Here is a 12,806-nt window from a genome sequence, read left to right on the forward strand (position 1 = left end):
ATTCCTCATGTGTTAACTTGGCAAGAAACCCGATTTTGATTCTTATTCATATCAGACTTTGTTAAAGTTACTTAAATATTTATATTAAAAAACAAGTTACACCTTGCAGCTGCAAAATTAATTAACATGCATTAATCATTATATTTCGAAATTATTAAATATTATTCTGTACTTGGCTGTTTTTCATAATGAGTACTTTTACTTTTGGCACTTTGAGCACCTGTTGATGAGGAGGCCTGTTTGAACGGTCTAAGCCCCGCCCCTTTGTGTCTCCCTGCATCCCATGAGCTAGCTCACCTGCTCCAGCACATTAAGCAGCTCTGCAGGAGTTTTTGTGGAGAAATAATTGCTTGGAGTTTTCTGTTGGCGCTTTGGGACTTCGGTTACTTTGTCCTCAAAGGATTTATTCCCCCATGAGACTGCTGCAGCAAGGTAAGTGTCTGCTGCTTGTGCTGTTCTGCATATTGTGAGTGTTTTATTTGTAGTCTATCAGTGTGCTGCTTAGCAATGCTAGTAATACAGCTCACAGGCTACACATTAGCCCAAGCTATGAGGCTGCTAATTGTTTTGCTTGCTGACTGTCAGTTGTCATCTGTTGGCTGCTGATTCCTGCTCTTTGTTGTTGATAAGCTCTTGCTATTGCACTTTTAGCATGATGTTTCTTTGTTGTTTGGCATGTGCAGTATGATGCTTTGATGTTCTTGTCTCATTTGGTGTTGAATGTAAGTCTTATAATATTGGTTTAAGGCTGTTAAATAGGTCTCTAGTAGACCTAATGTTAAAGGGCAATATTATTTTATCAATGAAGTTGGATATTTGACAAACATTCACTACAGGCCCTCTCTGTTAACCACAGGGTTTCACTTAGGGACCATCAATACATGATATGTTCAAGCGACAACTCGGTGTTGTTCTACAATGCTGCATTGATACGGATTCACTAGGTCACATGACATTGAAGGTTTTTTTAAATTGACACTTTTCAATGGAAAACTGCTGAATTTTCATACAATTTGAAGGTAAACTAAAATCCATTTTCCAATAAAAAGTGTTTCCTACTTGTCCAGTGTACATAGATGTCTGCATTGATTTGGACACATCATATGGAAGTTATTGAAAAAATCCAAGGGTGTACAAGTAAAAAAAAACTAAAAACTGCTTATTTAAAAGAAAAAATTCATATAAAAGCAAATACAATTCAGTAAAACGAGGTGCAACTAAATGGTCCAGTGTAGTATATCTGGTGTGGATTTGGTGTCACTGAGTCACATTACATGGAAGCTATTGATTTTTATTTCGATATTACATTTAAAAATCACAGTAAGATCGTATAAGGATAATATCCTATTGAAGGGCCTTTAGGGTTACCTATCCTACCTTGGCTGATGGTCATTTGCATGTCTTAACATTTCATAAGAAGAGATTGTCTGCTCTAAGTCATGGATTTTTTATTTGGGGAATTTAATATGCTTAATAGCTAAAGTTGGTCCTTAGCCTGCTGCTGCATATCAGCTCGATGGCCCTGTTAAGTTGTTTTTATATAGACTTAGATTCTGCCGTATAATAGCTGGCATCGTGTTCTGTATCTAATGTGATTATGAGGAGGGAAGTTGATTACCGCTGCTCCCCAATCTCTGCTGAGCTCACTGTTTGCTTGCGGGGTCAGAACTATAGAAACCAAATGTAATCTTAGTACTCTGCATTCATAAAATAAATCTCCTCCCAGGCTGTGAGTTGGTGTGCTGATATGCACTGGTAAGTAAAAGATAAACAATAACACATATTCTTCATATTCATAAGATACATAAACCAATTGTAAAGCAACAGATCAGAGATAAACAAACTCTGCTTGTTGTTTTTGACAGCAGAAGTTTGATTTATAGTCTGTAGTATTTGCTTGCTAGAGTGATGAGAAAATGCTCTTTTCACACCAAGTACTTTGCCGTACTTAGTTCCCAACACTTAGTACCCAGCACTTAGTACCCCCATGGAACTAAAGAGCCGATCGTGTTCACACCGGAATAAGTTCCCTGAGGGAAGATTACACAAATGAAGCCGCTGACGTCACTTCTTCTTCTTCTGCTTTGGGTTTACTGGCGTATTAAATAGTGCTTTGATTTAGCTCAAAGCAATATTGTGCCTAAGGACAGTTTCAAAGAGCTGCTACTGTAGCATAGACTCTGTTTGTTTTAATAATATCTTGTGGTAAAAACAAAAAGGTGTGATGTTTAGGATGCCTAAAGGCCTTTTGATATAAGCTTTTTCCGTCCAAAAAGGTCTTGTACGTATTGCTTTGTTTTCCTAGATGTACCCGCCTTGTATAAAGATCCACTAGATTTTTACTTTTGGTAAACAGGTCAGTGCTGCAGCATCAATTCAGTGGGTGATGAAACTCTTGAAGTTTTCTTGAAGTATCTTTGAAATACCTTCTATCCTGATTATGCATAACCTATAAAGACAGACAGAAACATTAATAAAGAAGAATGGATCAGTGTTTATTTATAGCAACAAACAGGTGTTCCTCGTGTGGAAGCAAGGTTATTCTTTTGTACAAAGCGAACTCCAATAATGGCACAGCTGTTAACGATATGGAAAAATACAGAAACCACTTTGTCCTTGAACTAAAATACTTATATTTTTTCTCCAAAGGGGATTTTCTTCAAGGACAATGACCTTGGGTGTTTTTATGTGTTTTTGTGCGTATGTGTGAGAAGGAAAGTGTGCCATAGTGGGTGTTTTTCTTACTATAGAAAGACTTTTGAAAGTCACTGTGAGACCATGTACACAACCAGCTTACACATCCATAGTGTTATATGTCTGTACGTTTGTATGGAGAATCAGAGCAGTGAAAGCGGTATTGCAGTCAAAGAGGGAGCTGAGCCAGAAGGCAAAGCTCTAAATCTACCGGTCCATCTTCGTTCCTACTCTCACCTTTTGGTCATGAAAGTTGGGTCATGACCGAAAGTATGAGGTCGCGATTACCAGCGGTCGAAATGGGTTTTCTCCGGAGGATGGCTGGCATCTCCCATAGGAATAAAGTGAGAAGTTTATAGGTGGTAAAAAGGAGCAAGTTGAGGTGGCACTTGGTAAGAAATCTACCTGTCCATCTCCATAGGGTGATGTTTCAGGCACGTCCAGCTGGGACGAGACAGAGGGCACATGGCACCAGGTGGAGGGATGATATCTCAATGCTGGCCTGGGAGCGCCTTGGTATATCCCAGTAAGAGCTAGTTGATGTGGCCGGGGAAAGGGACGTTTTGGGCCCTCTGCTGGAACAGCTTCCTTCACGACTCGACCACGTATAGGCGGTAGAAGACGCTTTAAAATACTAATAATACTTTAAAAAGTATTAAAAGTTGATAAATCAATTTAGCGAAAATTAAGGCTATTAAAAAGTATTAAACGGCATTTTCCAAGGTATTACATTTTGTAGCTTGTTTTCAATAAGTATATAAATTGTCCAAAGAGGTTGTATTCTACAGTCTGCCTGAATGTAATCATTGCGTAGGTGTGTAGTGTGATTCTGTGTAATTGACTTTTAATTGAACTATTCATATCTTAAACTGCACTGTAACTTTTATCCATGTATTTTTTCTTTTAATGTTTATTTTATTATCTTTTATTTTTAATGACTGATTTTAAATGCCATTTTCTTAATGTCTTCCATTTTTGTAAAGCACTTTGAATTGCCTTGTGTTGAAAGGTGCTATATAAATAAACTTGCCTTGCCTTGTAGTTTATTTATGGCATCCCGTTGGATTTGACGTCATCTGAACAGGACATCGCACGCTCACTGCTTGATAGCGCGCGAAGGTCCGTTTACGCCGGTTGTTAAACAACATCGTTATGGGGAAATGCAAGTTTGCGTCCAAATGGTTGGAAGATAAGGAAGAAGGACAATCAATACTGTATATAGTAAATGTGAGGTAAAGTGTGTCGCCAATGTAACCGGTTAAAACTCCAAGTGGCGATGAGGTCTTAAAATGTATGGAAAGGGTCTTAAAAAAGGTCTTAAAAGGTCTTACGTTTGACTTCAGGATTTCTGCATATACCCTGTTATAGTCAAAATACATCAGTAGTATTACATGTATGGTCCATACTGCTAAGGTAGTGCTGATCCCAAAGAGTGCTGGAATTGTTCTTGTTTTTGAGGGGAAGGTTACCCTAATCTTGTTGTTTACAGCTTGACCCAGAACAGACACGGGACTGTAGCAAAGCCTGATTCATTGTCTATGTGTTCCGGTTACTTTATAAACATATATTCTTTGTGCATAATGTTGAATACATAAAATATTGATGTTGTCAGCATGCATGGAAATGTGTGTAAGTCATCTTCCCTGCAAGCCCTGTGGTTATAGAATAATGGAGCATAACGGTGGAGGCAGTGATTCTCCACAGGTTTTTTGTTGCACTTTATCATACCCTTACTTCCGTTTTGACTGAGAAATGGTGTGTTGGAAAACATTTTTTAATCTTCCTTATGCCTTTTCTGTGTTGGTTCATAAAACATAACTGTGCTGCAATCTTTGAGATTTTGTTCTCAGGAGAGCATTGTTGTTGGAAACGCTACTAAGTCGCAGTCTAAACAAACACCCCCTCCGCTCAATGCATTCACTAAAGAAAATCAACCACAGCTCCTACCAGAAGAGATAGTAAAATACTTAATAGAAAAATAATCTGTGGGCAATCAAACTTTTCCTATCAGGCAGCACATATCTGTAACACTATTCCCCAAGAACTGAGGAACATAACATATCTCAATTCCTAATAGTTAAATGTACGCTTTTAAGTCGATGAATCCCCTAATCGGTCAAATATATAAATATTTGTAATGCTATTTCTATGCAATATGACCCTTTTCGAGCAGAGCACACATCTCTGGTTAAGACAATAATGTGTTGCTTTTGCATGATTCTTTGTGGAGAAATAAATTCACTAATTGATTAATCTTCTGTGAGTATTAGTCGACCAAGAATTTATTGAGTCCAGGACAGCACTGCGAAAAGGCTTTTTGTCTGTCTATTTTTAGGGGATGGAGGGTTTACTCGAATAGGTACGCCTTCCTCGTGTATGTTTTCCTCCGTGATGGATCTACTGTACGCGTCTAATATGACCTCCACAACCCTCCCATTACCATATCACTTTCCTCAAGGGTGTGACACATCACCGCACTGTGGAGGTTTCAACCAGACATGCATGAACTCACTCAGGGTTATCTCCAAGGTCAAAAGCTCCTGTACAGTACGCTCAGCTAAGGCTTTTTTACCTCCGTCTTATTGTGGTTAGACTAGAGCAGTGTTTACGTTAGAAAAAATTGGGGCTGGTCAATGTGTCCAGGAAGATTTCAATGTCCCAGACAAATGGAAGAAGTTGCGGTAACATATGATCCGTCAAATTGAGCTTGAAAACAATTGATAGGGCAAGCTATATATCATCACTCTTACATCTATACTTTAGGAAGTCTGTTCAGTTTATATGCAAATATAATAAGTCAAAAGTAATTAGTACTTTATACGTACCGTTTACACTGTATAAACCATGCAAACGAGGATATGGAGAAAATCAAATATCTCTTATGTGACCCGCTCTATCGAAATCAGTCGGAAGTCGCAACGGCTCATTTCAAAATAAACGTGGATTTGTGTAAAAAAAAAGTTGTTCGGGTGTTTTGTTTGATTTTAAACAAACAAAGTCTTGGCTTTCAGAATATGAAACTTTATTTCCAAAATCACACAATAAATACATGTTTGAAGCTTGTGAAGGGAAGATGACAGCTCTCACTCGCCACTCTGCTGTTCCGCAGCGCCGCTCCCCCTCCCTCCGGCTGACATTATGAATGTAAGGCGTATAGTAATCATAGATAACACGGCAGGATTCGTTACAGTTTGTTTTCATCTGATTTCAATTAAACAAAGTCTTGGCTTTCAGAATATTAAATTTGTTTCGGCAAATTCAGATGATAAATACAACTTTGAAGCTTGTGACGGCATAATTACAAGCGGAGAACGGAGTAACTTGACGTCACAGCAGGCATAACAACAGCCCGTGTTTCTCGTGAGGGTTTTCCCCGGGAAACAAACACAATACACACAAACGCAAAAATACACAAACACACACACACACATATACACACACACACACACTCGCGAGCTTCCCCCAGACCAATAATCCAAACGAAAATATATTCCCTCCGTAGTATTTTGATCATTTGCTAATAATCAATCAGATCGATGGATTCCAGAGAAGAGGTAACTTTGAAGGCCTTTTTCTCAAAATGATGACTCGGTGACAGTCATTATATAATGTGACATATTTTGCTTAATATTTGGAGTACAAAAACAATCCTGATATCATTAGAAAGCTAGGAATCTCCTCTTTCCAACAGTGTATACAACTCAAAATGTGTCTTCGGGTCAATGCGACTGATTTTGATGGAGCAGGTCACATATGATCAAATACCTCTGTCAATATCGGGATGATATTGTATAGTTGACAGTTGGAGCTTTCACACAAATATTTACACCATTACATTTCTGATCAATAAAAGTTACGTGGATGTAATGGCCAATTATAAAACGGATAGAACAGTCGGGTACATTTAGAAAATTAAATCACTTTACTGCAATGCAGCCTTCAAAAACAGGAAAAACATTATGTATGTGGTATTAAGATATCATTACAATATAAGATGTCTTGAATTCATATATGGATATATTTCCCAGTCCTTCCTGGCAGACTTTCACATGACCTTTTTTAATACTGAACAAAGCAGTTTGCATAAGATCACCTCTCAGGAGACTCCTCTCGCAGACTGAGGTAAATTATTAAGCTAATTTATTTCAGCCTGCTAATAACCCTATCATTCTCCGGGCACAGTGTGTGCATTTTGTGAACATTACTGTAAGACAAGACGCAATGAAGCTTATGGTTATACTATGTAAGAAAATATTGTAAATAATGTGACTGCAAATGGAACGTATTTTTGTTTTTAAAACACAACATCTGTCAAGTCTGTCCTCTATAGTTGCTCTCTCTTTGTGCTCGAGTCTTTTTTAAATCCTTCCCCGGTTTATCTTCTCTGCATAATATATTCTGCTCTTCTCCTTTATCTCTTTCCAGCTCTCTTCCACTTTAGCTGTCTACACACTCATTTAGTCTTTTGGCTTGTGCCAAGAAAGAGGCTCCTATTGTACTGTAAGAGACTGCATTTGAGGAGAATTAACTGCCGTGTCCTTAGCTGAGTTGAATAAGGATGGATGATTGATGTGACGTTAAGATTTAAGAACTTCATCCATTAACTTTTTCCACCTCCAGTGACTTCTCCTTCCTCTGTTCTCATCATTGTTGCTGTGTCCTTGCTTTCATGAGCAATGGGAAGAGGGATCACACATTTTCATTGAAAACATGGTTTCTTAAAGGCTTTAAGGGAATATGCTTTTGTTAAATCTCATTATCCCAAAATGTTTTGATTGTGTTGGCACTAGGGACGTCACAATATACAAGACTTTGGTACCAAATATGCTAAAATCCTTACTTCCTACAGTACAGCCGGAGGGTATGGATACGGATTCTGCTAATCGATACCAGCATTTAGTGATACTCTTATTGACACTACCCTCCATCATTTGGTGCAAAAACTAAAAACATTTAATGAAAAGGTGTGAAAAGATTCAATAACAGTTCCTTTTATCACCATTATCACACGAGCTGCACGCTCCTCACCAACCGTAGCGTAACACAAATACCGATAGTGGTGTTGTTTGTCCAGCAGTTTATCTGTATTTCGGTAAGGACCAATCAGGCACTGCTAGTACAAGTTCTTGATACCCAACCCTAACGGACCGTCCACACAGCAGCGTTAAAAAAATCTTGGAGGTGCGAGCAAGGCACCAACAACCAATCACATGAATCTCCCGCCCCCGACATACGAAGCAAAAAAGCCTGAAGTAAACTGGATATAAACTCCCCAAACAGGCGAAAACCTACCACTGTCTCTGCCACCTCCCTCCATGCCTGGCTCCTCCGGTTTGTATCCCGGTAGGTAAATAGGGACTGGTCATAAAGCACCGGGTGATTGATTCCCTACCGCTAATTTCTCCTCCATTTTTTGGAATATGAGGAAATGACCTGCGGTATGTCTCTCCCAGCATACACGCCGTTTGATTGGCTAGCGCTTGAACTGTCAGATTTGCATACACGGGATTTGATTGGCTGACGCTTCCACCTCAGCCTCAAAAGTTGAACATTGCTCAACTTTGAATCCTGAAAATCCTGAAAATCTCCGCTCGCCTGCCCACAATGCAGTTTGGCGAAAAGTGAGGCAAAGTGACGTCACCCCATTCAAAGTGAATGGGCAGAAGCGTTTCAAGATTTTTTAACGCTGCTGTGTGGACGGGCCGTAAGGGCAGGTAATGAAATACTGGGTGGTACCGCCAGGGCTCCTAATAACGGTGTCCCAAGGACGATGAGAATTCGTTTGGAGTTCATCCCTATATAATGCTACACTGTGACCAAATCTGTGTCAAAGTTGGCAAAAGGAGACCTAGTTTACGTTAGCTGTTGCTAATGAAGCGAGCTAACATAACCAGAGTGATTTTCCATTGAGTTGCATTATGTTTTTTTCTAGTAAAAATGTGTATGAAGCAAAAGTCAATCATAACGTCATCATGATTATCAAATGAAATCTTGTAAAAAGCTGTTTTTTTTTCTCACAAAAATGCATAAATAACCTACGGTTGCTTTGAAGAAATTGCTCTGGGAATTATGACCTTTTTTTAAATTCAATCAAAAACCAGTAGGTAACCATTTAAAAAAACAAGCGTATGTTGAATTACTTTTTACCATGGTATCGTGTTGGGTATCAAGAATGTAGAAATTTGAGTGGTGTTATCGACTAATACATTTCCTATTTGGCACCTTTTTTTTCTTTTCACTTTCAATGTTGGACTGCTGTATTCACATACTGATGTTGCATACCACAAGCTTTCATACAACCTGTATTGAGAGTTACCAACTGTCCACAATAACCTTGCATACTGTGAGTAAGTATGGGCAGCTTCTGAAGCATTATGCAGCAGTAAATGGTTAGAAGCTGTTTGCTGGCTGCATGGCTCTGAAATGTCTTATCATCAGCCACTCAGAGAGCCGGTGGTTCAATGGATGGCACTAACACCTACTCCTAAAACTGTCCTATGATGAATGGCCCCAATTATGACCATGACCTTTCTCTTTGTTGCTCATGCTTTCTCCTCAATCCCTTTCCTACGCTTCGTTGGTCTGTTTACCTTTTCTACTCTCAGAGATCCTTCGTCCTTTTGTCTTTGTTGGGATGTCCTTTCTTACCTTTATCTTCCTGTGGACTTTGCTTTGCCTACATTTGAAAATGTAGCATACCCCCTGCCTTGGTCCTTATGAAATTCAGTGTGCATGAGAGTCTCTAAGCACAGAAAATGAATAAAACCAGGAGTGCTCAGGTGGTGAAAGATAAAAAGGACTGTCCCCTCTTTCCATTCCTCGATGCTTCAGGCCGAGCTGGATGCCCATTAAAAAGAAAATTGGCAGCTATAGCAAGTTGATGTGGGCTTTTGCCCTCTTTGACTCCTGCTGGCTGTTCTGATGAGTGAAAAAAGCAAAATACAATGAATAATATAACTAGTGTTTGACTCTGACTCTTTGAAGGGGTCAGAACAGGTCACATGCTTATTTTATAAAACGTTTTTGCTTCACAATTTCATATTCAAGCTTCACTTCATACATTTGATCTTCCTCGCTCCACTGTTTGTATTTAAGTTTCTCGATTAAGATGCTAATGCCAAATTCTAATATTGCTGAGTAGAGCAGGAATTATTATAATGTATTTCAATGTAACCAACGACTGCTAACCGCTAACGTTAGCTGTGAGTTAATATATTATAGACTTCTATGTTTATGGAACCGATAAGCAGAATTTGAATTTTGGAACTGGTTCTAATATTGTTACCGCTTTTCAAAACCCAAGTCCCCATCCCATTTATTTATCTGCTAACATTTGTTACCAGCACTTAATGGTTTGTCCTATTTGAAGCGAATATTCTTGCTTATTTCTTGTTGTTCTGAGTTTGTATTGGGGCTGCTCAATTAATCGTATTTTAATCGCAATTACAATTTTGGCTTGCAACGATTATGAATTTGTTTTCAATAAATGGATGTTTTCAAAGTAAATGGATCATCGTTTTTAATAATCGTGATATCAATTATTGACCCAAATAATCAAGATTATGATTTTTGCCATAATCGAGCAGCCCTAGTTGTATCTTTATGGTTTTTTGCATATTGGAAGTCACTTTGGACAAAAATGTCAGCTAAATGTAATATAATGTATCTATTGCTTCAACTGTAGGGATCTGCTTTCACTTCAAGGCTAATGCTAATTGGTAAGTTAGAGAAAGCTGTTTTTCATGTTAAGGTCCTTACACACCAAACTGACACCAAAGAATACCAAAGAACACGCCCCGACGGAACGTCGCCTCACGTCTCCTGCGTCTTGGCCATGTGTCGCACTGGAACACACCGCAAAGACTTCAGCCGACGGCCAAGTTGCACGTACGAACTGCGCATGCGTAAGTGGCAATAACTCTCCTTACCAGCAAGCGGCGGTAGTGTGTATTCGTCATTCAAAAGAGGCAACATCCGAAAGACAGACTGTGTGATACACCGAGAGAAGAAGAACATACTGCGTGATATAAACAATCCATTTTCACTCTACAGCGAGAAGCTCATGGGGCTTTCCCGAACCTGTGTCGAGAGCTGGAGTTAAATGAAATCTCAGATTTGCCTTCTTAATCGTTTGTTTGGGTCCCTCACTTCCGTTTCGCTTCTCATGCACTGATTCGCTAGCTGAACAGCCAATCAGAGTGATTTATTTGGTCAACGGCCTTTGGCCGACAGCCTCCCGATTCAACATGTCGGCACGGCCCGAAAAGACACGACTGTGCAGTACACACCAAGACACACCAATCTGAGTAGGGCGACACAACGCTCATCGACGGCCCGACATCTATCGACCCCGAAAATCGGCTTGGTGTGGACCTTTAGAATCATGGGCCACAAGTCTCAAGATTCAATTCAAGGCTTTTATTGTCATTTGTATAGGCTTTTATAGTCTATATACAACTAATTGGAATATTGATATATATATAAGTTGCAAATTCATAGTTCTGCCTTGGCCAATAAAACTTTTTTTTAAAGTGGCGGCCCACAGCAGTAAGTGCTGGTAGTGCTGGGACATGTTGTTAATTAGGACAGTTGGTGGTATATTTGAGCAAATGAAGGGACACGTATTGCTGACCAATGGGATCAGGTCATCAGAGCTCAGTCCCCTGTGGCCGCTCTGATTAAAAAAACGTCCTTTTTAGTTTTACTGTGGAGGGGAGATGACACAGACAAGGCAATTAATAAGACCACTGAGGCTGAACAATAAAAAGGCTGCTGTTTGATGAACTCCATGTGTTACCTTATAACTAAAACTTACACATCATTAGTTACTGTGTGAGAATAACTACTTTGGCATTACCAGGTATTTTCTTTACAAGTCCTTTATACAATAGAAGTAGTGCTAAATGTGTTATGCATCAACACTAATAGTTAATCGGAAAAATGCAAATGCAAATTGACCAGAAAGAAACACTTCTATATTCAAAATGCTTTAGCTACTTGCTGAACTAGCAGCTATTTGTTTCACAACAGAAACTAGGGGAAAGAAACAGTCTGTTGAAAGAAATATCTTTATTTTCACGTTTGCTTATTAACTGTCAAATGTATACAATCCCAGAGACATTTATGCTGAGTATAATTATATCATTTCTGGAGATTTCAAGAAAGAAACTGGAGACAGGAGCTTATGATTTTTGGTGTTTACTTGCAAGAAAGACCTCAGTTATCCAATACAGACTCTTCAGATCAACATCATTCACTTCTTGACTCTGAATCTGCTCTTTGGACTTCAGCGGTCTCTCCCTCTCTCCTCGTCTCCCTAACTTCTCTTCCTGTGTGATTCCTCGGGGCAGGAGAGGACAGATGTCTGATGGGTTTTTCTTAACAGAAAAAGACTGCGGGCGAGGGCAGCAGCAGATGACTTGGATGATGGAGGTCGAGGAGTGTCTGAATGTGTCTGTTTTCAACACTTTCCTCCCTCTGGATTGACAAAAGTAATATTTATTTCAAAGAATAGAAAGGAGATTAAGAGCCCATCTTTGGACTTTTTTAATTTTCATTTAATCGTTTATTTGACGAGGGACAGTGCACATTGATGAACATTTAAAACAAATAATGCTTTAAAAACGTAAACATGCTGGATTTTAGCTTTGAGCTAGTTTCCATCCGTAGTCCCTCACATACAACATTTAAGAACATGACATTTATATACATAGCAAAAATAAATACATGATATGCAGAAAGAGCATGAGCAGCATATAAGCATTTACCACATGGCAGTACAATGTAGCAGCTACGACATATAAAGTGCAGGAGAAGATAAAAGGGCTACCTAAAGTGCAAGAGGAGATACCCCTGTATTAAAGTGCATTTAGCGGTGATTGCACGTTTGTTTGTTTCTCAACCATTCTTTGAGTTGACCTTTGAAGCTATTGAGAGTGGGACAATCCTGTATCTCAGTTGGGAGGCTATTCCACAACGAGCTGCCCTTAATTGATAGAACATTTTGTCCAAAAGTGGTCCGTCTGCAGTGGACTTCAGTCCCCTCTGGTTTCTGACCTAGTGCAGCGTCCAGTGTGTTATTTGTGGATGAATTCCCCTAAAGGGGGGGGGGG

The 12,806-nt window shown here is 39.3% G+C and overlaps 1 protein-coding gene across 1 annotated transcript in view; it reads left to right on the forward strand.

The window, feature by feature from the left end:
- Positions 1-230: 230 nt before the first annotated feature.
- Positions 231-12,806, forward strand: part of sphkap (SPHK1 interactor, AKAP domain containing) — a 162,690-nt gene continuing 150,114 nt past the window's right edge. Inside the window, exon 1 of the mRNA XM_034114430.1 lies at positions 231-432. The gene's annotated coding sequence lies outside the window, so the exon portion shown is untranslated. The remainder of the gene's footprint in view (positions 433-12,806) is intronic.

The sequence above is a fragment of the Trematomus bernacchii genome, unplaced genomic scaffold (genome assembly GCF_902827165.1).
Source record: "Trematomus bernacchii unplaced genomic scaffold, fTreBer1.1, whole genome shotgun sequence".
Taxonomy (NCBI): domain Eukaryota; kingdom Metazoa; phylum Chordata; class Actinopteri; order Perciformes; family Nototheniidae; genus Trematomus; species Trematomus bernacchii.